At 47.6% G+C, this 22,286-nt stretch overlaps 1 pseudogene; it reads left to right on the top strand.

Moving 5' to 3' along the window:
• Nucleotides 1-9,608: 9,608 nt before the first annotated feature.
• Nucleotides 9,609-22,073, top strand: LOC144145365 (myosin-10 pseudogene; annotated as a pseudogene).
• The last annotated feature ends 213 nt before the right edge of the window (nucleotides 22,074-22,286 follow it).

Here is a 22,286-nt window from a genome sequence, read left to right as displayed (position 1 = left end):
TATATATATATATATCACAAATGGGAAATGAGGGGCTCGGTGAAATAAGACAGATAAGGGTTGCAGTCAAGAAAACCTTGCAAAGCGAAGGGGAGGTTGTGGGGGGTCATAGAAACAGATTATGAATTTTTTGAGTCAGAAAAAAAGTGGTGAAAAAATGCTCGCCGGGTGGGATCCGAACCCACAACCTCCAGAAATACCGGTCTGGTGCGATGACCACTACGCTACCGGCTGGGCTGTTTCCCCACCACTTTTTCGGATATTTATGTTAAGTTTTTTTTTCTGCACTTGGGGGTGGTAGCCAGCGCCACTCGGAAGGTAGCTTAAGAGGGTTCACCGCTGGTCGACCACTCTCGACATGTCGTAGACGCTCGAGTCACGGCCCGGGGGTTAAAAAGAAGGTCCCCTTCACCCCGAGTAGTCCGAGTGGTGCTGGCCACCACCCCCAAGTGCAGAAAAAAAACTTAACATAAATATCCGAGAAAGTGGTGGGGAAACAGCCCCGCAGGTAGCGTAGTGGTCATCGCACCAGACCGGTATTCTGGAGGTCGTGGGTTCGGATCCCACCCGGCGGGCATTTTTTCACCACTTTCTTTCTGACTCAAAAAATTCTTCATCTGTTTCTATGACCTACCGCATTCCCCCCTTTGCTTTTTAAGGGCAACCCTTTAATGCGGCGTGTCCACACAAGCCCACCTATCGTTGGCCTGACATGCAAGCAGGGCGGTGCACCTCATCACTTGTGCTCGAGGCGTCGTTTCCATCAGAGGCCGGCCACTTTCCTTCCTCCAAGGAGGCGCAACTGTCGCCACTGAAGAAAATATATAATAGCAGAAGCCACCCGATGCATCGCACGCAGTCAGTACGCCTGTGTGCAGGGGGCAACCACTTTAATTTGTAACTATATACTACGGAAAGAAAGAAATCATTGCCGGATTGGTTGCCACTTTTCTACGACGGCACAATAGTTTAAAAATTGATAACAGAGCGAATGAAGGCGGCCGATTGGTGCACACTTGCGTAATAACCCTGTGGAGTTCATGTTGCGTGGACCTCGTGCTTGCGCTCTAACCATTCTTTCCGATTCACAGCTTCTGGCACTGATTTTTCTGAAAAATGTGAAGATAGAGCTTGTTGTGTCCTTGTTTCTTATTAAGGACACATAGTTACACTCTTAGTCGCGTCCCGGATAGCGTCCTATTTATATGCGGTTGGCAGCCTCAATACCGTGATATAAGAGGCCCTGACAGACTTCTTTTCCGTGACAAAACCTCAGGTGGTTACAGCATGCTTATATGCTGCGCCAACGACCCGTGTCACGGCTATATACTAGCGGACAGCCTGACGCCAGGAAATAAATAAAAAGAGGGGGTCAATCGCGACGCTCAGAGCGATATGTGTGGCTTGCGGCGCATGCGCGTATTCCCCCTCACACAATGGCCCGCAACCTTCCTTTGCGGCGGCCGACGACACGCGCCCGACGACGCGGTGACAGCCGAAAAACATAAAAAAAAAAACTTGCGCGCACATGCGCAGTAGGAGTGGAAAAAAAGTTCGTGCGTGGCGAGTTGTGGTCCGGTAATTTGTCTTTAGCGCGCGTGCGCAGTATGGAGTAATTTCAGCGCGGAGCAAGTTGGGGTCCCGCGCTTTGACTCATGCTCTGTATAGTTCATACTCAGTTCCGAGCGTTCACACTTGACCACGTTCGCTTCCGCTGACATCAAATGTGTGCATCGAAATCAGTGTAACAGGAGAAGCAAGTGCGAATGCAGTTGCTTCCATAGGCCTTCTACATCATCGGAAGGGGTGTATTTCTACCCCCTCGTTTTCCCTTTCTCTCCCTGCGATACATATGTGGTGCAGGCTGGGAACCTCTTTCCCTCTCACAGTCACCTCACCTCACCTGAACCATAATTGAAGCCCGGAAAAAGTACTTTTTCTTTGTTTGGTAATATATTACATTAGGACATGAGGTATACCCGTCAGCTTTAGGCCAAACATTGGGCTTTATACAGTCAGCAGCCTGCAAAAAAGATGAGTTTCCTCCCTGTTCAGCAAGCTGCTGAAAATTCCATAAATGAAAGAATAATTTTATCTTGACAGGTCCTTATTTGCTCTTCCACAAAAGAATATTTTCATTTGTGTGTTCCATACGGGCAATCTGCTAATATTTGTATTTGTTATTTCAGTATAAGTATTTCGTGTTCGTATTTGTATTTTTGATATCAAATAAAAAGAAAACATCGTTCCTTCGACATGGTGTCATTCATGTAATTTTAATCTCACACTTGTGCATGGTCATGAATTCGAAAATGACAAAATACTTAAAATTTACATACCCAACTCAGCTCTCTGCTCATGTCCCAAGCTTGTATGAGTAGACTATCACTTCAAGATCCGGATAGGTTTAAGGTATACAGATATTTGCTTTACAGCTTTGCTTGCAACATGGCCTTATAAATATAGGGAGTTTTTTTTTAATTCGTGGTATGTGCATTGAGGCCTGATAGATCAGGTGGCAAAACACTGAGATTATAAAGGTAAAACCTCATTGCATCATAACTGAGGTCATGAAGGTGTTCCAGAAGTGCACAAGTCACAAATGTGTTAGCGCAATTGCAGCCATAGTAACACATTTATTGGTGGCAATGTTTTATGCGGTCTAAACTTCAGATGCACAAGTGTGCATTCATTACCAAGTGCTATGGTTTTGGTGAACGACCTTGAAAATGTTGAAAATGCTCAACCGCGACCTTGCGCTTCCGCGTACAATAATATAACTCGTTAATAACTGAAGCGCGAGTTAAATGAGGCCACTTAAAAAAATTGCAGAAATTAAAAGAATTGTCTACTAATGCTCAGCATTCTTATAACGCTTCTCTTGAGTGTAAGTCTTTTAGAGCCAAATTTCTTGAATATTCAAAGTCCTGTCCGTGAAATAATCTCCATTTACAATATTATAACGATCACAGGTGTTACTGGCGCCAAATCTGTATTTTTTGTAAATGAAGGGCGTTACACGGCTCACCATTTCTCGTATTTTTTTATATTTTTCTTGGTTTTTCGTTTTTCAAAGTTATGTTCGGCCAATTCTCTCGATCTACGCTATGATAACAATTCCAAGTTTCCGCAAAATCTGCATTATTGTGGAAATGCAGGGTGTTATACTGTTTACCAGTTTGTCATTTTTTTATATTTTTTTATTTTTTGGTTTCTCAAAATTTGGTTCGACAAATGATCTTTACGATACTATAACGATTAAAGGTGGAACTTCCGCGAAAACTGCATTTTTATGGAAATGCAGGGGGTTACAAGTTACACGGCCGAGTGCCTATCCGGTCTGCGCGAGAAAACGCTAAGATATTCTTTGTGTGCTGGCGATCACCAATTCTTCAGGCGACGCGGCAATTCTGCAGGCGTCGCGACACAATGTTATATAGAATGAGTAATTTTTTATTGGTTCATTACATTACCAGAGACGTAATTTACTACCGCCCCCTATTTTAAAAATAAAGGTGAAGGCATGTAACAGCACCATCAGAAGAGCTACGACGAGCAGAAAAAATTAAGTACACCATTTAATGCTGGGTATACTTGCCACTCGTGACCAAACAGCTCTTACGTTCAGCACGACAGTGTGCCTTACGTGCTAGTTATTTGCATGCATTGTCATAGGAGGCACTTTCCGCCAATGGCCAAGAATACTTTTGGTTACAAGATAGAAGAACTGTTATCAATTCCGTTTGCATCGATGGAATAAATCACCGCATGGCGCATCATACTGTTGAAACGGGCACACAGCATGACAAAAGGTTTCCGCTCGTAACAATGTACTTAAAGCCCTCCAAACCATAGTATTATGCCTCTTTGGTAGAGTGATTCGAAAACGGTGGTCTAAAGATAAAAATAAAAAATAAAAGATCTAAAAATAACACATTCCACTCGAAGCGGAATGTGTTATTTAAGACTCCTGCTTGACGCGCAACAGCATGCAGAATACTTATAAGCCCATGTTTGCACTCCCCAGCAACCCGTCGGTCGTGGAGCAGTGGTTATGATACCCGCCTCTTCATGTGTTGTAGTAGACCCAGGTTCGAGTCTCCGTAGGGGTGTGTATATGTGCCTATGTGCACTTTGTGTGTCTCGTATGATGTAACATGTGTTAGAGCATTCGTCACGGGATGCTGACGTTGACCTGGCAATGCGAGCAAAAAAAAAACGGATAAACTCGATTCTGGCCGATTGGCTGGTTTTTTTCTTTTTTGGTGGAAAGCAACAAGGCCGCTTATTTGAGGGGCCGTATGATTTGGGGGCCGCTTCGTAAGCGGGAATAGATTAGCATAACGGGCCGCGTAAAAAAATTACGGCCAGTGGCCTGCCGAACACACGGCCCGGTGTTTAGGTGGCCCGCTGGTTAGGTGGCCCGCTGGTTAGGCGGCCCTCAATACGGCCGCTTAAACGCCGGGCCGCGTGTTCGGTGGGCCGCATGTTTGGCGGGCCGCTTGCGCGCGAGGCCGCCTGAACCACCGCTTTATAAGCGGCTTTAAAATGACGTGGCGGCCCGCCTGCATGCGGGTCGTATAACCAGGAATTGACTAAGAGTGTAGACTAATACGGGGTTTATTGGAAACTAGCAGTGTACGTAAAATCAAAAGGCATTGAAGGACTCTGGTACAACCTAGCGCGAGTGCGCTCCTCTCCTGTTACTTCTCCGCGCATCACGCGCCGTCGCTCCGGCTACCCGTGTTTACATTTGGGTCACTCTAACTTGGTAGAGTGAACTACAACTCAGGGTGGTCCCAGCGCCTATGCTTTTAATACAGTCGAACCTTGTTATAACGAGGTAGTATCGGGACAGTTCGTTATATCCGATATTCGTTGTAATAGTAGAGCTAGAAATCGGTTGAAACCAACCGGTAATCTGACTCCCGCAAAAATCCTTGGTACAAAAACGCATTATTTTAATCTGCGAACCTAGTGCTATAAACAAGGTAACCCTTATCTTTCTTCTTGTGGCATTTCAAGCTCGATGAACCAGAACATTCAGCAGGATATTACAAGAGAACAAAGTTCATTTGACAAAATAGGCCTGCGTTTATATTTTTTAGAGGAAGGGTGTGATCTTTGTCTGGTGGCTATTTACAGCATTGGGCAGGATGAAGTTTTCCACAGCGTCAATGAACAAAGCGGCCTTTTCTACTTCTGGAGTGTCGGACGCTGCGAGCTTTTCCAAGAACCTTCTCAGCCCACTGGTCAAATTTTTCTTCTATATCCGATAGTACGGCCGCCTCTCACAGTTCGCCTTTCGTTATAAAAGAATAAGTGTTGTTGAACTGAACCGTGACCGACCAAAGTTCGTATTTAATTCGCTATAACCGATAATTCGCTACATCAGTGTTCGTTATAGCGAAGTTCAACTGTACATCAAAACTGAACACGGTTAAAATTTGTTAGGGGTGCTGTGATTGGAAGACTTCAAAATGTGGTGCAGTGGTAGAATACTCGCTTCACACGCAGAAGACCGACTTTCCATTCCCAACGGTGACGTACGTAATGCTATACAGTGAAGCTTTACTAACCTAGTCCAGCCGAGTTTCGCCGTCGCCAGCAATTTGACCTTCATTTGACCGCAGCTATTTTTAGCCTTGGCAACGAATCACACGTGACTCATTGCGCCGAGCTACGTTTGTAACATGCATGCGTTATCCGCTGCTAGGTCGCCGCCTGACCACGCGACTCACCAGCGCCCGGATAAGAGGAGCAGCCGCGCTCGACTAATCAATACGACCTTGGCCATGGATAAGAGCGAGCCCGGGCCGTCTGCTCTGAGCGTTGTGCGCGAATGGGAGGATTTGAGTCGTCACGTGTGGCTAACCATGCGTGTCTATACAAGCCTAATCACAGCCACCGACCTATGCACAGCCGTCAAATCTGGCTTAACAATGAGTGTATACCTAAGTATGGTAATTACAGCTAAATCAAAAGTCAACCAAATGAAACCAAGACTTAACAAGGCTAAACCAAGCTTTCGCTTTGCATAACCAAGGTCAGCTGAGCTAAGCCGCAGCCATTTTTTGGCTTTCTCTTTGAAAGGGACCCTGAAACACTCTTTGACCAGTGCAAGTAAACCTGCGCGACGTTTAGATCCCACTGCCGGGAATACCTGAGCCAAATATTACACGTGCACGTGAAGCCGTGAGGGCGCAAATCGCTGTGAAAGACGCGGAAAAACCAACCGCGCGCTCTTCAATTTTCCTCATCATGCACCCTGGTATGGCCTAAGCGACGTCGTGGAGGCCATGACTGTCCTATTGGCTGTCGCTGGTCAACTTCGCGGCTTATTTCTGGCATTTCCTGCGACAATCCGCCGTCGTCGGTGCTGCGTACCAGCCTCTTCTAGAGTTAGGGTTGCCACCTGACCGGTTTTGGACCGGCCCGACCGGTTTTTTAGACCCCGAGCCGGTTGCCGGTCGGTACCTAAAACCGGCCGACATTGGCCGGTTTTTTGGCCATCGTGCAGCGGCTCTTTCTTTTTTTGGCCTTTTGTAGGCGTCAATACAGCCACTATAACGATAAATATGTGTCGACAAGCTCTGCAAAGACACGCGATCCGAGAAAAGATGTGGCCGAGCGTGATTCCTCAGATGGAAGGGGACCAAAGGGAGGAATAACACCACGAAATGCCGCCGGCGCGGTCAGCAAGGGCGGTTACTTTTCACTGCAGCACATTCAGAGCAACAACCAAAATCTCGATCGCTTTGAGTAAAAACGTTATGTGGATTCCGCTGTAGGAAAACGCTACAATAATGACATTGTATGTCAAAAAACACAAAAAAGAACGAGACGTCTGTTTTTTAACAAAAGTTGAACCTTCTATATAGCACGCCCCCCTCACTCACCCCCCCCCCCCCCCCCGAAGGGCTGGTTTTTTTCTGCGGGGAAAGGTGGCAACCCTATCTAGAGTTCCTGTATATAGCTCCCGCAGGGAGCTATATACAGGAACTCTCGCTTCTTCTATGCCTGAACTTGATCGCACACTTTAGGCGTTTCTTTTGTGTTTTGAGTGCGCGCGGAGTTTGAGTGACGAACCAAATACTCCCCTTTCAACGAGACCACTCGACAACAAATGTTTATTCCTTCAAAAACTCCCTACCAGCCCGAGCGCCCGCTGGCGAGAAGGCAGCTATGCCTGCTTTTTTGTGGCACCAGACCGGAAATAGACCCCTCCACGTAGCGGAGAAAAGGAGAAAACTTCCCGGCATGTGATATACCGCAGGCCGCCGAAGAGAACACCGCGATCCGCCCCCCCCCCCCCCCCCCCTCCGGGAGGGAGCGCGCAGCTTTGGTCGCGTTGTACCGTCACCCCCGGAAAATCTTTTTTCCGGGGGTGACGGTTGTACGCGGTCGATTTGAGAGAGAATGATTACGCGCGATTTCTCATCGCGCGGTAGTTTTGGTGATAGTGAAAGGATTTTCATAATTCTTGCGGGAGGTGATTGCAGGGACAATCGACTTTACCCCAAAATACATTCCGAGGGGTGCTGCAGGGTCCCTTTAATGTCCGTGAAACCTTGGGGAACTATGCTTAAAGGGGCCATGAAGACAAAAATAGAAGCTTGTTTTATTCGAAAGATTTCGTGCTTTATAGTGCCTGCAGCGCTTGTCCGGATGCAAACGATGTTTTATTCACTGAGAAATAAATCAATTTAAGTTTAAATATTGATTTTCGTGCGAAATCTTCTGTTTTCGTGGTCTGCAATGAAATCCCAGGAACCGATTAATCTGCATCCGTGAGCGCTGCTTTGTTTACGCCTATTGAACCTAGATGGCGCCACCATACCGCGGCAAGCCGTTATCTGCCTTCGGTTTATTTTTGGGCGTATTGAAACCTGGCTTATGCTTTTGTTCAGGGAGAAAATAATCATTTCCTGAAACAGTGCTCGCTCGACAAACATGGTCACGTAAGACCCCGCTGCTTGTGTCAGTCGGCCAGTGTCGTCTGAGACAACCCCAAAGCGCCGCAGTCGTGTGCAGCTAAACCCAGCATAGCGCGCATCGGTACTTCTATGTTAACGTGTGCTTTTGTAACTTCCACTGTTTGTCCCACCATTCTTACGGCTTTAAAAAAAATGCGGCCTAAACCTAAGCACAAATAGCTCGTTCGGCAAGCTTATAAGTTCTGCCTAATTTGCGTTTGCTTTTTTCGGCCTCCGCCAATCGCAGAGCTGGCTGGTATGACATCATAGGTTCTGTTGCTGGAAATGAGCTAGTGGGTCGCATGACCATTCCTTTTTTCCCTAATTATATAGCTTATTTGAGCGAAGTGTGTGTTAAAAGTGGTGCAGTATGATTCTAACAAGGGAATCTTTTCAATGAACCAAACTTGTGTTTTGTCTTCATGGCTTGTTTAAGGGTTACTATATAGACTTTAACTATTTATTTTCTGGTCGGAACTACGTGCAATAGCCATACTCTGGCAGTCAAATCAATATTCGTTCTTCCTTGGAACAGCCAATCACGGGCAAATTTGTAGTTTGCGATTATAAGAAAAAACATAGCACCGAAATTTTCTTAGCATCGAATGCGTCATATACATATATACGCCTACCTATACATTCTTTTTTTTTCTATGCGACAATGTCACAGTCGCTGAATCTTTGCCTCGTAAGCGCGTGTTCATGCAGCGAGGTACAAGTCTGAAGCTCGGCTTCGCTTTTCACCAAACGCTAAAAATCTCGGGTAGATTAAGAGAAGAAGCACATATTTGGCAAACTTATGCCCTACCGGTGCATATTTTAGCCCAGAGGACTACTCGCTTCACGCGCGGTTTTTAACGTTTATGCGCTGTCTTCGAGCCACGGGTGCATGCGTTAGCTTGCACGCAGGGGCTCAGAGTCGCAGAAGTCCCTGTAGAAGACGACGCGAGAGACTTCTTGCCGGCCACCGCACGGCGGCGCCGCCGTCGCAAGAGTTCAGGGAATTCCTCTTCTGACTCTCACGTGGATATCTGTCGTGTGTACTGTCATAGGCTTGATGCGGCCATTGTCTTCTTGAGACATTCCAGACAGAGGTTAGACAGGTTATCAAAACGTTAGATAAATTACAACGAAGCTGCGGGCTGGAAAATAATCGGAGACGAACGCGCGTGAATCTACAGCACCGGAAGGCGGCCTCAAAGAGCGACACCGTCGCTATCACCATCATTCATTCCACGAGCTTCGGCACGCGGCATTTCTTGCGCCATGTCCGAACGTGAGCGCGTGGCATTGCACCGCGTCTGTCATCGTTCGTGTGCCAGGCGTAGCAGCGACACGGCCCTACTGCCCGATAGCCGAGCTCGGTGCAACCCATCGAGAGGCAAGTTCGCATGGCATCTTCCGGCGTCGAGCATAGTTTCCTTGTTCAGCGGGAGGAACTGTCTCGCAAAGTGCCAGTCCCGGTCGATCCCGCAGAAGGAGGAACGTCTGAGCTCGGTGCAGCCCATCGAGAGGCAAGTGCGCGTTGCATCTGCCGGCGTCTAGCACATTGTACTTGTTCAGCGGGAGGGACTGTCCCGCAAAGCGCCGGCACTCATCTGTCGCTCCCGCAGGAGGAGGCACAGACGCAGGATGGCCGGAGGCGGGGTTGCAGTTCTCGCAATGGGCAACGGTGCCTCGGCAGCGTCGCCGGTCCCCGACATTGCCAGTGCCTCGCGCGGGAACAGGCGGGAACTCATCCAGGTATGTGGCGGCGACGGACACATTCCAAACAAATTATGGAGCCCATAATTTGCTGAAGCACCACTGAAGCACCCAACTTCGGGGAATTTTTGCGAACTGAATCAAAATCTACATTCAGTATTTATACGAGATGCCATCGGGTTGTTGCCGGAGATGCCAATCATGACTAGACACACTCACTTGTTTTGTGTCGCACTTCTTGATGGGGTTTAAAGCGCCGAAACTGCACAGGTTATTAGGCGCGCCGTCGTGGAGGGCTCCGGATTTATTTTGACCACCCCGGGATATTTCACGTGCGCCGAAATATCGAACACACGGCGTTTTTTGCTTACCCCCTCCATCAGAAAGCGGCCGTCGCGGCCGGGAATCGAACCCGCGTCCTTCGGCTGTGCAGCACAACGCCTTAGCCACTTTGCCACTGCGGTGGTTGTGTCGGACTTGTGCGTGCCGCGCACGAAATTTATTGATTGTGCAGTCATTCATCTGCGTCCACCTGACACAAAGTGCTAGTGCAAGCCCTTTACTTGGTGAAGGACAAATTTCAATGCATTCCATCGAGCACAACCGCAACAGAATCAACCTCAATTTGTGCATTTTTGTTGCCCTTTGATTTTATTTAGTCATTTTTGCAGAGAACATTTCCAAGGGCAAGATTTGTATACTCTTTTTTTTTTTTTTGTATCTCTCCAACTGACGTTCACCGGGTATCCGGCGGGGCTTTAAAAAATCGTGGGCCATCTCCATTAACGTGAAACCTGGGGAGGGGCGAAGATTGCAGCGTATTCAAAGGTTGTAGGTCTCTCTTTCCACACGGCGTGCGGTGATTGGGTACCAGAGATGCCTTGGTGGGAGAAGCAATCGCGCGCTTGTTGGGGCTGTGGCGCCCTCTTTTGTGTTGAACCGGCGAGAGCGGCGGCGCGCGCATGCCGCCTCTCTATCCCGGCCTATTTAAATGAGCGTTTGGCCGCAGCACGCGTTCCAGCGCGAGGCGTTGGAAAACGAGCAGTCCCGGTTTGTTCTTTTAGTACGCGTTTTTGCCCATGAAGATGAAACGTTCTAACGCGAGGCGTTTTAAAATGTTTGAAAGGTGTTTGAGGTGTTTTTACTTCATAAGGTGACAGTGCTGTTCTCACGAGAGCTCAGGCGTGTCCGGTCGACGGCTATAATTTTGGCGCAAATTTTATATATAGCTTCTTGTGCACAGGAGAAAACATGTGAAGTTATTGTGGAAACAATTTTTTTCCCTTTCTCAAAATAATTCCCAAAGCCGGCACGGATCACTGGCGCGTTGAGCGGCTCGCGGAAAATCGGAAACTTCTACCGCTGTAAAAGAAAACCTACTGCAGCTATCGCCCTAGTTATTTTTATTTGCAGAATTTGCATACTCTCAACCAATTCAGCGTATTCGTATTTCTCTTGCAGAGGGAATTCCTTTCAATAAAAATTCTCAAATTGGGAAAAATTGTGAAAATTGGCCAAATGTGGGGCTTTTTTTTCGGTATCTGAACAAGCTAGGTAGTGAACATTTGTTAGTGTCATTCCTCCATCCTTTTTTCAATCTTTGTGCCAATTTTAGTTTATGTGGTGAAGACACTTCAACATTAAAAAAGTTCTGTAGGTCTTTTTTCATGTTGAAAGGGCTCGGCCTGTCGGCGGTTCATGTCGTCGTATTCTCATGTGGTCACGGTACTAAAACACCGGGACACCCGTTTTCGAAGGCCTTACGCTAACAAGCCTCAGCAACCGCGCGATTCCTCCTGTCACCGGCGCTTCTCCGGCGCCCAATCAGCGCACGCCTTGTGGAAAGAGAGATACTTAAAGTCATAGAATACACTGATACACGGCATGCTTCACCCCTTTCCAAGTTTCACGTTAGTAGAGATGGCCCGAGATTTTTTCTTGGGACGCCAAGAAAGTACGGAACTCCACCGGCAAGAGGTAGGCCCCGATATTCTCCAAAGTGATCCAGCTAAGTGGTTGGAAGTTATAAATGAAAATTTCAGGGGGCGAGTTCACTGATAAAGGGCCATTGTATTTTCAAGATCGGGCAGGAAGTTTTTCTGTTTTCCGAAAGACAATACAAAAGTCAGAAACTCTATAGTTACCTCATTTTTTCGCGCGGAAGGATGTAAATAGGGAGGCATATAGGAGCGATACTGGTTAATGTATTCGAAATGCAAAGGCTCTGTTTACTGTTTCATGTGCAAACTGTTTTCGAGCGACCCGATTTCTTTCACCAAGCACGGCGGGATTAGAAAAGAGAAGAAAAGGTTTGGGCACATGCAAACAGTATCGAACACTGGCACTACGTGGCAGCAAGGCTAGCCTGCTGTTACTCCAGCGGCACAATTGACACGGATAAGCACCTCGTCGCAAAGACCACTTACTGGACAGAGATGAGGGGTTGCGTAGCCGTAGTAATTAAGCTTCTATATGAGCACCGATGGTCGTTTAAGGCCACTGAGGAGCTTTTTGGTTCTCCTATGAATGACCCTAGCTTGTTTTCGCCGAGGAATACCGTAGCTTGTGTCCTGTGGGCTTCAAAAACAAATCTCCCGCATTACTGTCGCGTGAATCCCATTCATCGCACCATTTTTTTTTTTTAATTTGGGGGCAGCTAATATAGGGCTCCAATAGAGGCCAGAGGCGGCTGGAGGAAAAAGGGAAGGGGGTGGGCACATTAGCCCAAGGCCCCTATTCCATTTAACCCTGCCCCGGCCCTGTGATGCGGTACTCTGCCCGCGCTACAGCAAATATTCTAATCAATAACAGCAAGCGCTGCGATGCGATGCGCTCGATGGCCGGTCACCAGGGAGCGGACAGCGTCACGTTGGCTTCCAGTGAAGGAGACGATCTGGAGGGAAAGCCCAAGTACATTGCGTTCATTATCGCTCTCCGGCTGCTTACGAAAGAAAATCATTGGGCGACGTGCGCAACTGTAAGGTTCTGGATGCCGCCAAACGCGCAGTGAACGCTTCTGGGACTTCTGCGCGAGCGGGAACGCAGCGAGTGCAAACAAGTGGAGCCCAACTGCTTGCCTAGATTGCGAATAGCTTTGGAATAATCTCTGCAAAAAAAGTAAATATTTTTCTTACGCAACGAAGAGATCGGCACCGAACGTGCCCTCTCCCGTCAAACGTTGAACAGTGGGTAAGATACCACACTACAGTGGAAGGCGAAGAAATGAGGAGGAAGAGGAGGAGGACAAGCTTGACGCTGAAACTAATAATTATAAGGAGTATTCGCCCCGAGCGCGAACACGGTCGGCCGCTGGCGGCGGCGGGAGGAACCGCTCTCGCGTCTTCTGCTTTTTCACGTTGCGTGCGGCGCAAGACGCGTGCTGCACACGACAAAACAACCAATATGTGTGCTCGTTTGGTAGTAAGCAATGACATAGTAACCTCTGCGTGCTCGTTTCCTCTAGAAACGCAATAATCAGCGGCCGTTGCGGGTTAATGCGCTGGTTTAATTCCACGAAACATCTTCGCCCTGGTCACCGCTTGAGTGTGAAACGTGTTATAAACATTTCTTCCACACATTGCACTTTTCGTATTGTTGAGTGCAGTCGTCTGCCGTTTCGGGAACGTCGAAGGGTGCTTTTTGAAGGTGGCGTGGCGATTATTTAAAGATAAAAGTTTAGTACGCGAAACGGGTAAGAAGCGACAAGACCTGTGCATACGCGTGCAAATTCCACACCCTTGTAAAATTGCGCTGTGTCCTTATAGAAAGAAGAAACAAACAAAAACATTTACACTGCACACGACCCGTGCGCTATCGCCCATACGTTACCGGACACGTATTTTACACCCGCAAGCGCCTGTGTGATCGTGTCCTTCCCGTACCTTTTCTAAAATAAATACCATTTTTGGACAGTCGTTGGTTATACTCAGGAGGAGGAATAAACATTTATTCAATTGTATCGATTTGCTAATTTTACGTATTACTTAAAATACGTTTCTATGGATGCGCAAGAGTATTAGGGGGAATTTTTCGGTAAAATTAAGCAGTTGTGAGTTTGCGTCAGTCATGTGGCGTTTTGTGTGTCATTTTTATATATATCATTTTCAAATCCGACATGAATCACCTTGTACAGAAACGTGTCTCACTCAGCATAACCAAATGCCTAATTTGGTCACGTCTTAACCTCTTAAGGTGGACTTAAGTTTAAAGAAAGAGGAGAAAACGCGTAATATATAATGCACGTTGTTGCCCACATGTGTGTGGAATGTGTGCCATGACTCGCTGGTTTTTTTTTTTTTTTTTTTAATTTTTTCCCACAATGTTTGCTTTCAAACAATTTTGAAAAAGGCGTCCCACAATTCCTGGACAATCTCGGACCAAAGGGGGGTTAATCATTTTGGAAAATACGTATACTGCTTTTTCACCGCTAAGGAACACGCCGCCTAGTGTAGTTTCGATTGTAAGTAATACTGATGACCATAGTTTGGCTTTTCGCGCGCGTTACATGCGTTCTCTTCTCGCTGCTCTTGCAACGCTGGCAGGACCCCCACCCTCCCCCTTCCCGAAAAAAAAAAAGAAATGCGCAGAATTTCATTTTTTAACCAATCCTTAAGAATTAAATGCCAAGACAAAGGCGATATTCAGTTTACAATACAAAGTAGTTACCGGGAACCCGTTACGCTGATTTGCAACGAGAAATAAAAAGGAAATGTTTTACTACATCTGCAACAGCGCAACTTCATTTATTGCCGTCTTTAGGGTTCGTAAGCGACCTTATACGCAAGAATGCAAACACATCTCGCTGTTGCAGGCACCTGTTAGATTTTAAAAGGAACGCAAATGGTCAACAGAGCCGCCGTAACAGAAAATTTGTGCTCACTGTGAGGTCCCAGAAGCTTGGTTTGCACACTGGTAAACTTGCTTGTCACTTTGCGAAAACGTAGCTAAACATGAGATGTTGATTGTACTGCGCGCGTTGACAATTCAATTCGCAAGTTCACTTGCGACAAAAGCCATTAATAAGTGATCCGAAACCGTTATTCATGAAACCTTCCTTCAGAGTCGCTAAAATTTCATTTAAAAGACCCGTTAGAGCTGTTACATTTATATCTCTGCGCTGATCAAAATTCAGTAATTTTATGTTGCCTTTTGAACACACAAAAAATATCGTAAGCTCTTAGAAAGAATTTTGGGGCAGTTAAGTAGTGTTACCATTTTAGAGCATCCCACAAATGCAAGAATGCGCCATGCTACCAGTGAAAGAGATTGAGATTGCCGTTAACTGAATTTCAGAGATCGAGGCTTCCTGATTTGTTTCTATTTATGCTTTTATTGGAGGCTCAGAGCCATAGTCTGGAAAGATCGAGCTTGCTACGAGCCACAGCGTACAAGTTCATTGTCACAATTACGGCCATTCTGAGATTCCCGATGAGTCGTCGCGTTTTTTGGCGTAATAATGAAAACTGACTGCCGCTTCCGTGCTATACATTCAACGTTGAGTAACCGAACTACAGCATACCACTCTTGTTTGCACCTGTCGTGCGCACATACGGCGAGAAAAAGGCACGAAGCGCGCCCACAGTGTGCATTCTTACGGGCCGCTCAGAGGAGCATCCACACTAGCAGCGCGACGCTGTCGCCACCTACATGTCGAGCTCGCGGCGAACAGCGCCAGGGCATATCTTGCAATCCTGACGTTGTGCGCCAGTTCGCCCAGCTCATGGTACTCCCGGAACAAGGACGTGTAGAGAGGCGAATGATTCCTTGGAGTGGGTGGGCTGATCGGGGAATACGCCTTAAAGGAATTCATCGCTTTTGCTGACAGGATCAAGTATTGCCGCGGGACCCTGCGCTTTGAAGCAGTGACCCCAAAAAAACAAACCATCTGGAAAATGCACGCAGGTGCGAACTTCCCAAATTTGCTTTGATTTTTTACGAGTGCGATAACCGAAGTCCGATACTATAGCACGTAGCGCGCGCGCGCGCACGCGCGCACGCACAAAGTTTCCTGCGAAGTTTACTCCTAAGTGAATCTCGGTAGCTTTTCATCGAATTAAAATCTGTTTTTTGCTTGATGGTAGAGGAAAATTTGTGAAGTGACGGGTTCGCAATTAACACTATACTGTACGCCGTCTACGGTATCAGTCAGGGCTGAGCGCTTCGCAGCAGCAAGCACCCCTGAGCCCTCGTGATCTCCCGCATTGATTGTTGAGCGTAGCGCCATTTCCGAATTATCTTCATCGTTGTTTGTACTCCACCAAGCATTTGCGCTGCTGAGTCCAAGAACGCAGGTTCGATTCACAGCGGCGGCCGCTTTTCTGATGGAGGCAAGAAGCAAAAATGGGGGTGTGTTTGAGATTTCAGCGGGCATTAAAGACCCCCAGGTGGTCAAAATTAATCTCGAGAACCCCAATAGGGCGCGCCCTGGCAGAGGAAATGTTTTAGCGTCGGCGCGTAAATTCCATAATTAATCAATGAAACCTACGTGAATAATGTTGGCCCTCCGTCACACGCATATTTATGAGCGACTGCACTGGGTTCGCTTGCCGTGGCTGTGTGCGCTCGCCGCCTGTATGACAGCCGTGCTAGTTTAGTGGTGCGGGGCATGTCACTTAGTTTGGAGGCCCTCAGTGTTGCGCGTTCTTGCCTCCATATATTCGGTGACTGCGTTCGGCTGGATTTTTACTGCTGTCGTGTTGTGGGCCCGACAAGCGCATCGCGCGCCGAACTACAACTGCCGTGTCATGGTGCATTGCAGACGATGGCTTCGGGAGCCGGTCTCCAGCCGCCAGCCAACACGGCAGACCCCGCGCGCCTGGGAGAATTCAACAGCCCCTGGTTGTGGGCACGAGCGACGTGTACGACCCCACGAAGCACGCCGAATGGACGGCGGAGAAGCTCATCGGGGTGTCCCACGAGTCGCAGGGCTTCGTCACGGGCAGCGTGAAGGGCGAGCGCGGCGACGAGCTCGAAGTCGAAGTGCTCGACACGGGCAAGCGCTTTCTTTTCAGCAAAGACCACGTCCAGAAGATGCACCCACCGAAATTCAACAAGGTCGAGGACGTGGCAGGGCTGACGTTTCCCAACGAGGCGTCCGTTCTGCAGCACAACATCAAGGATCGCTACAATTCTGGACTGCTATACACGTACTCTGGCCTGTCCTGCGTGGTGGTGAACGCGTACAAGAAGCTTCCCATCTACACCGAGAAGGTCATAGAGCTGTTCAAAGGCAAGAAACGCCATGAAGTGCCTCCGCACATCTTCACCGTCACCGACGGATCGTCCCGGAGCATGCTTCAAGCCCGGGAGGACCAGTCCATCTTGTGCAGGGGCGAATCTGGCGCCGGCAAGACGGGGAACACCAAGAAAGTTATCCAGTATCTGGCCTACGTCGCGTCGTCCAAGCCGCGCTCGTCGACGTCCTCTGCAGTGCACTCGAATTGCCAATCACCACTGTACGACATGGTAAGTCGCGCAGCGGACGATCCCCCCCTTTTTGCATTTTGTGGGCTTTCTGATGTTTTATAAAGAGCTGAAGCCCTGGGGGAAAAAATGCTTCAGCTGTTACGTTAAAAAATCTTACACCCCTCCGTCTAACGACGAGGATGGTTCAACACGAAGCTTTCTCGTGACGGATTCTTTGGTTTGCCAATCCCACACTGCGCGTATGTGCTAGTCTGGAGGAACGCACCACTTTTCCAGGACACCCATGCACAGTAACTCTCGGGTGTGCACTCCGTGGGCCTATCGTTTGGGTTTGGGGTGTAGAGTTTAATATTTTGTAAACTACAAATCTTCAACGGAAAATGGTGTCAGGCGTACAATCAACCTGGAAAGTTTGATGAGTGTACAGGTTTGATTGTTAAAGGGACAGACAACCGATTTTTGTCGCGTATATGTTCTCTAGCTCATACGAAAACCAGCGTTTTATATAGCCCGATAACCACAAGCAATTTCTAAACAAACTGGCGGAAATAATTTTAATTTGGCAGCAAACTTCCTGAAATCGGAAGGGTGGCGGTTCGTAGTGTCGAAATTTGACACTGCAATATGTGTCCCTGTCACGTGACCTGCAAACCTAGCAGCTACTGTAACTGCTGAAACGTTTATTTACGTATTGAAAACCTTTTAACACAAGTATTTGTACGAGGTTAAATTGCGAGTGTATTTCTAAACATTATTCTGAAATTTTTAAAGACATGCCGCCCGCCGTCGCTGGGTGCCTCTCAGCATGCCTCTCAGTGTGGCTAACTGAGCCTCCATGCCCAGAATCAACGGCAGCGTCCAGTAAACAGATCCAGCGAGGGAGCTTTGAAGATTCTGCCTGAGTCAGGGGCGTTTGTTCTGCCAAAATATTTGATTTCAGTTTTCAAATACGCCAATGGCAGCTTAAAAAAAAAGAAAGAAACGTCGCGCCAGGGGAGAATCGAACTTCCCGCCTCCACAACGTGAAGCCAGATTCTACCTATCGTCTATCCCAACAGATGGCGCATTCGTGCAAAATAGACCGTTGCATAAAAAAACACATAAAGGAACAGGAAAGCCTGCGATTCAAACTTTTTTAGCTGGGAACAAGTTTTTAAATATCGTTTTTTTATTTCGCATACAGACAAAAGCATGTTGCTGAGCTACTCTATGTCATGGTTGCCAGCATTAGTTTTGGGAGGGACACATACGGCTCGTAGATAAAAAAATTCCATTTAAAAAGTTCTAGGGCGTTATCAGCAAAACCGTTTCTCGTCAAGGTGCTTTAAGTGATGCCCTTTCATTTGGGATAGAGAATATATACTCGACAAAAATCGGTTGTCTGTCCCTTTAAAACCAACTCAAAGACACGGGCAAATACAGAAAAACCTAATGCTCGGGCTGAACCTGAACTCAAGGCAATTTACAATGCATGCAAATGTTTGCTGATACTTCACGTATGCAATAACTGTAACTGAGGGCTATAATAGTAACCTAATCTATGATCATGCTGTACGAGTGCAGTGCAGAAAATAGGGTCGTTTTGTGCAGTGCCCATCTTTGAGATTTTGCCATGTTCAATTTCTGTAATTTTGTCTCCTCTCCTCATCAGTATCGGGACTCCTACCTACTTGGACTTAGCGTGAGACCGGCCATGGACGGAGAAGCACCTGAAGCGGACGAGGCCCCCACTACTTCTTGTACATCGATAAAGAATATAAAAGCGCTATTATGACGAAAAATGAAATCATAGGGATCTCAATATGTTAGATGCTACCACAATCTCGTTCTAAGCGATAGCCTAAATCCCACCTTACCCTGGACAACTGCAAGCGTGTACCTGAGGACATTCCGCCAGTTCCTTCCGATGGTTCAGCTTGTGGCATAAATGGAGCGAAAACAGTAGGCGGAGCGGCGCCGACGAGGCATCGCACGTACGCATCGGACTATGTGTATCAAATTCAAGTGTACGACTAGTCGGGGCGACAGTCGTAATGATCATTCGCATGCGAATCGCATATGCACCAGTCGTCCATGTGTCTCGCGCTTGACACGTCATAGCGTACTCCCCTCCAAGGTGGTGTCTAATGATTATCACTGCAAAGAAAATGAAGGAAGCTAACGCTACAATGATGGTGTAAAGGTCGTTGCGGCAGCGAAGAGAAGCAAATCGACTGCAATCGTGCACTTAAACCGTCGTAATGGTCGTGAACGTTGCGTACAGCTTCGCTACCTTCGTCTTACGTGTTAGTGTGACCTTCCTTCAGTTTTTTTCTTCAGGAACATAACGCCATTTGTCCATAGTTCAATGGTTCTGCCCTACTTTAATGTTGTGTGTAGTGACAAAATTGCTTTAATAATATTAGACCACCATCATTACAAATTCGTTAAAACATTACATCATTACAATATGACAAGCTACGTTGGGGATGACGTGCATTACTACTTTCCCATAGGGGTGGCCGACTGGTCGATTAACTTCCCAATTAATCAATGAACGCTTTAGTCACGATTATTTTTTTAATCAGTTAATAGGTTGAAGTCTGGTGAGCCGCCGTATAAAGGCCGGCCATCTTCACCCCAGCGTCTGACTCGGCATTTCTTTTGTTGTGTTGTTTACGTTCCGCGTACCAGCGTTCCCCTTTCCATTAGCAGCCATTAACTGCCTCATTAACTCCCGCGTTGCTTTTTTACATATCGTCGGTGTCACTTTGAACGTTCGCAGCCGGAGGGGGAGAACACGCCGCGCACCTCCAAGCAGGAATGCTTTTGAAGGTTCGTTTAAAGGGACACTGAAGTGAATTTGTCTAGCTCCCGTTTTTGCTTGCACTGTGTAGACTGGCTCAAATTAGCACACTTTTCATCGCTTATCCGGTTGACAAATCTGTAATTATTTTACAAAGCGCGAAAGAAGAAAAACTACCATGCGCGGTTTGCGGCGGCCGCACAAACTAAGCTGTGACGTTGGGAGGAGGGGCGCTGTGATTGGACGATGCCCAAGGTTAGCAATCAAACAAGTTTCGGTTTCGGTTTCGGTCTGTAAAACATGTTTGACATTCGATGGCGTCGTTGGATGGGCATTCTCAATATCCCAGTTATCGTAGTACCGCGCTTCTGCCATGTTGTCGGCTGTAAAATGCATAAGATAAGCCTCCCAGGACGGCTTGGAATTGTAGCATTCACTATCTGAGGCCTACGCAGTGCATGAACGCCCTCCGCGTCCCCGCAGACGCTCAAATGCATGCGCTTTTCCCCCATATTTGGAGCTTGCCTCGCTCATGCCTGTATCGTAAAAAGCGTGTTCGCACCAGGCCAAGGGTCTGTTGATTCTTGTCTGTGCCCACTGCCCGCAAGCAGTCGGTGCTTATGGCAACAGCACGCCAACGAGAACTCGCTAGCGCGGCAGTGCCAGCCTGCGCGAGTTCTGTGGACTAGTTCGTGGAGCAATGAACGTTGCGGCCCAAAAAAAGGTGAACTCAGTATAGAAAACATCGGCGAAAAACGAAAAAGTTGACTCATAAAAAAAAAGCATGTACCCGTGGCGATTCGAACTTGTGAACGGCAAAACACTTGCGGTGACATACCTAGCGCACCAGACGACTAGGCCACAGGGGGCCGCTGGCGGCAATGGAAAATATCAGGTATATAATGTATAACCAGTTTACACTTTTATTTGGTTTTAGTATTTCAAGCAGTTTAGGTGACTATTTGTTGTATTGCGCTCGTACAGTAAGCGCCCCCCGAGTTTCCACAATAGCTCAGGTCCAGCAATTGCATTTCGTAGACGGGAAAGCGTTTGCAGATGCGTAGTCGTGCTCCTGACCGCTCTGCTTGTTCACCCAGCGCAAAAAAGTGCTTCCCGCACCCTAGTTTTACGCTGTACGGTAAAAATATCAGTAGATTTTATTTCCGTAGTACCTATATTGACTTCTCTCACTCTTCTCCCCCTTCAAGAGGCCTTATATTTTCCTACTGGCGTACCAGCCAACGAAGCGTCGCGTGTGCGCTTGTGTGAAGCGACCTTGACTTGGAGCTAGATACAGTGTACAAACTAACGAAGTAAAGAAAGGCGCATTCTTCCATTCCCAAACGTGTTGTGGCTTAGTTTCAACTGATCGAACGAATTGCGACGACCCGTCGGCGGCCGGCGGGCTAAACGGTGGGCCGAGGTCGGCGAGCCGTGCAGTAGCGCAGCCAATTGTCAGCTCCTCTCCTGCTGAGGTCACACGAAAACGCCACAGAAAATGGGCGAGCGTAAAGAGAGGAGGACAGCATTTTTGAATTGATTTATCTACTAAATAAATTCGCGTAAACGCGCACAGAGTGGTCGAAACAGGGCCCAGGGACTCCGGACTACAGTTTGCACTCGTAATCCCGCATTGTTTACAAATCACTTCAGTGTCCCTTTAAGAGAAACAACGTGCCCCCCCCCCCCCCCCCGCCAACGGAAGCGATAGGCGGCGGTTGTTTCCCTACGCCTTCAAGACGCTTCCCCAAGAAGACCACCCGCGTCGATCCGCGTGTCCAACCAAGAAAGCTGAGACACTTGCCGACAACAGCACACGGTGGTGGAGACGCAGATGCGTCTAGGCTGTGCGTGGGTGTAACTACGCGCCATAGATTTCTCTCAGCTTTGCAAACGTAAAGAGTGACATTCTGTGCTGCCCAGCCAACGTTTTATTGTTACATTACTGAACTATAGTGCAGCACACATGGCGCACAAACATTTCATGCGTGCGCGCTCATACAAATTTAAACTCACTTTCTCCGGCGGCCACAATTCTTGTAAAACTTCATGGCCTCCGCAAACTCCCAATTTTGTTTTGACACGAAAGGGCTGCCGCTCCTGCTCGCCATTTCAAGGGCCTTCATCTCCCGCGTGTATCTGTCTCTTATCCTCTTCCACAGCTTCTGGCAGTCGTCAACTGACAATCCAAAAAATTAGCGCCAACCCACCATGTGAATGTGGTTGGAACGCAAAGCTGTAAAGGGAACCCACAACGATTACCCATGCGACTTCACTTAAATTCACTCATGCCGCACTACACATAGTGAAACCAGAGAGCAGTGAAATGCACTTTACCGCACCCTCTACTATTTCAAATCTTGGTAAGGTTAAATTAAGCCATGATGCATGAACGG

Source organism: Haemaphysalis longicornis, unplaced genomic scaffold, assembly GCF_048455015.1.
Source record: "Haemaphysalis longicornis isolate Haplotype H1 unplaced genomic scaffold, Haemaphysalis longicornis Haplotype H1 scaffold_1, whole genome shotgun sequence".
NCBI lineage: Eukaryota > Metazoa > Arthropoda > Arachnida > Ixodida > Ixodidae > Haemaphysalis > Haemaphysalis longicornis.
Note: the sequence above shows the minus strand (reverse complement) of the source record. Positions and strands in the feature narration are given on the sequence as shown.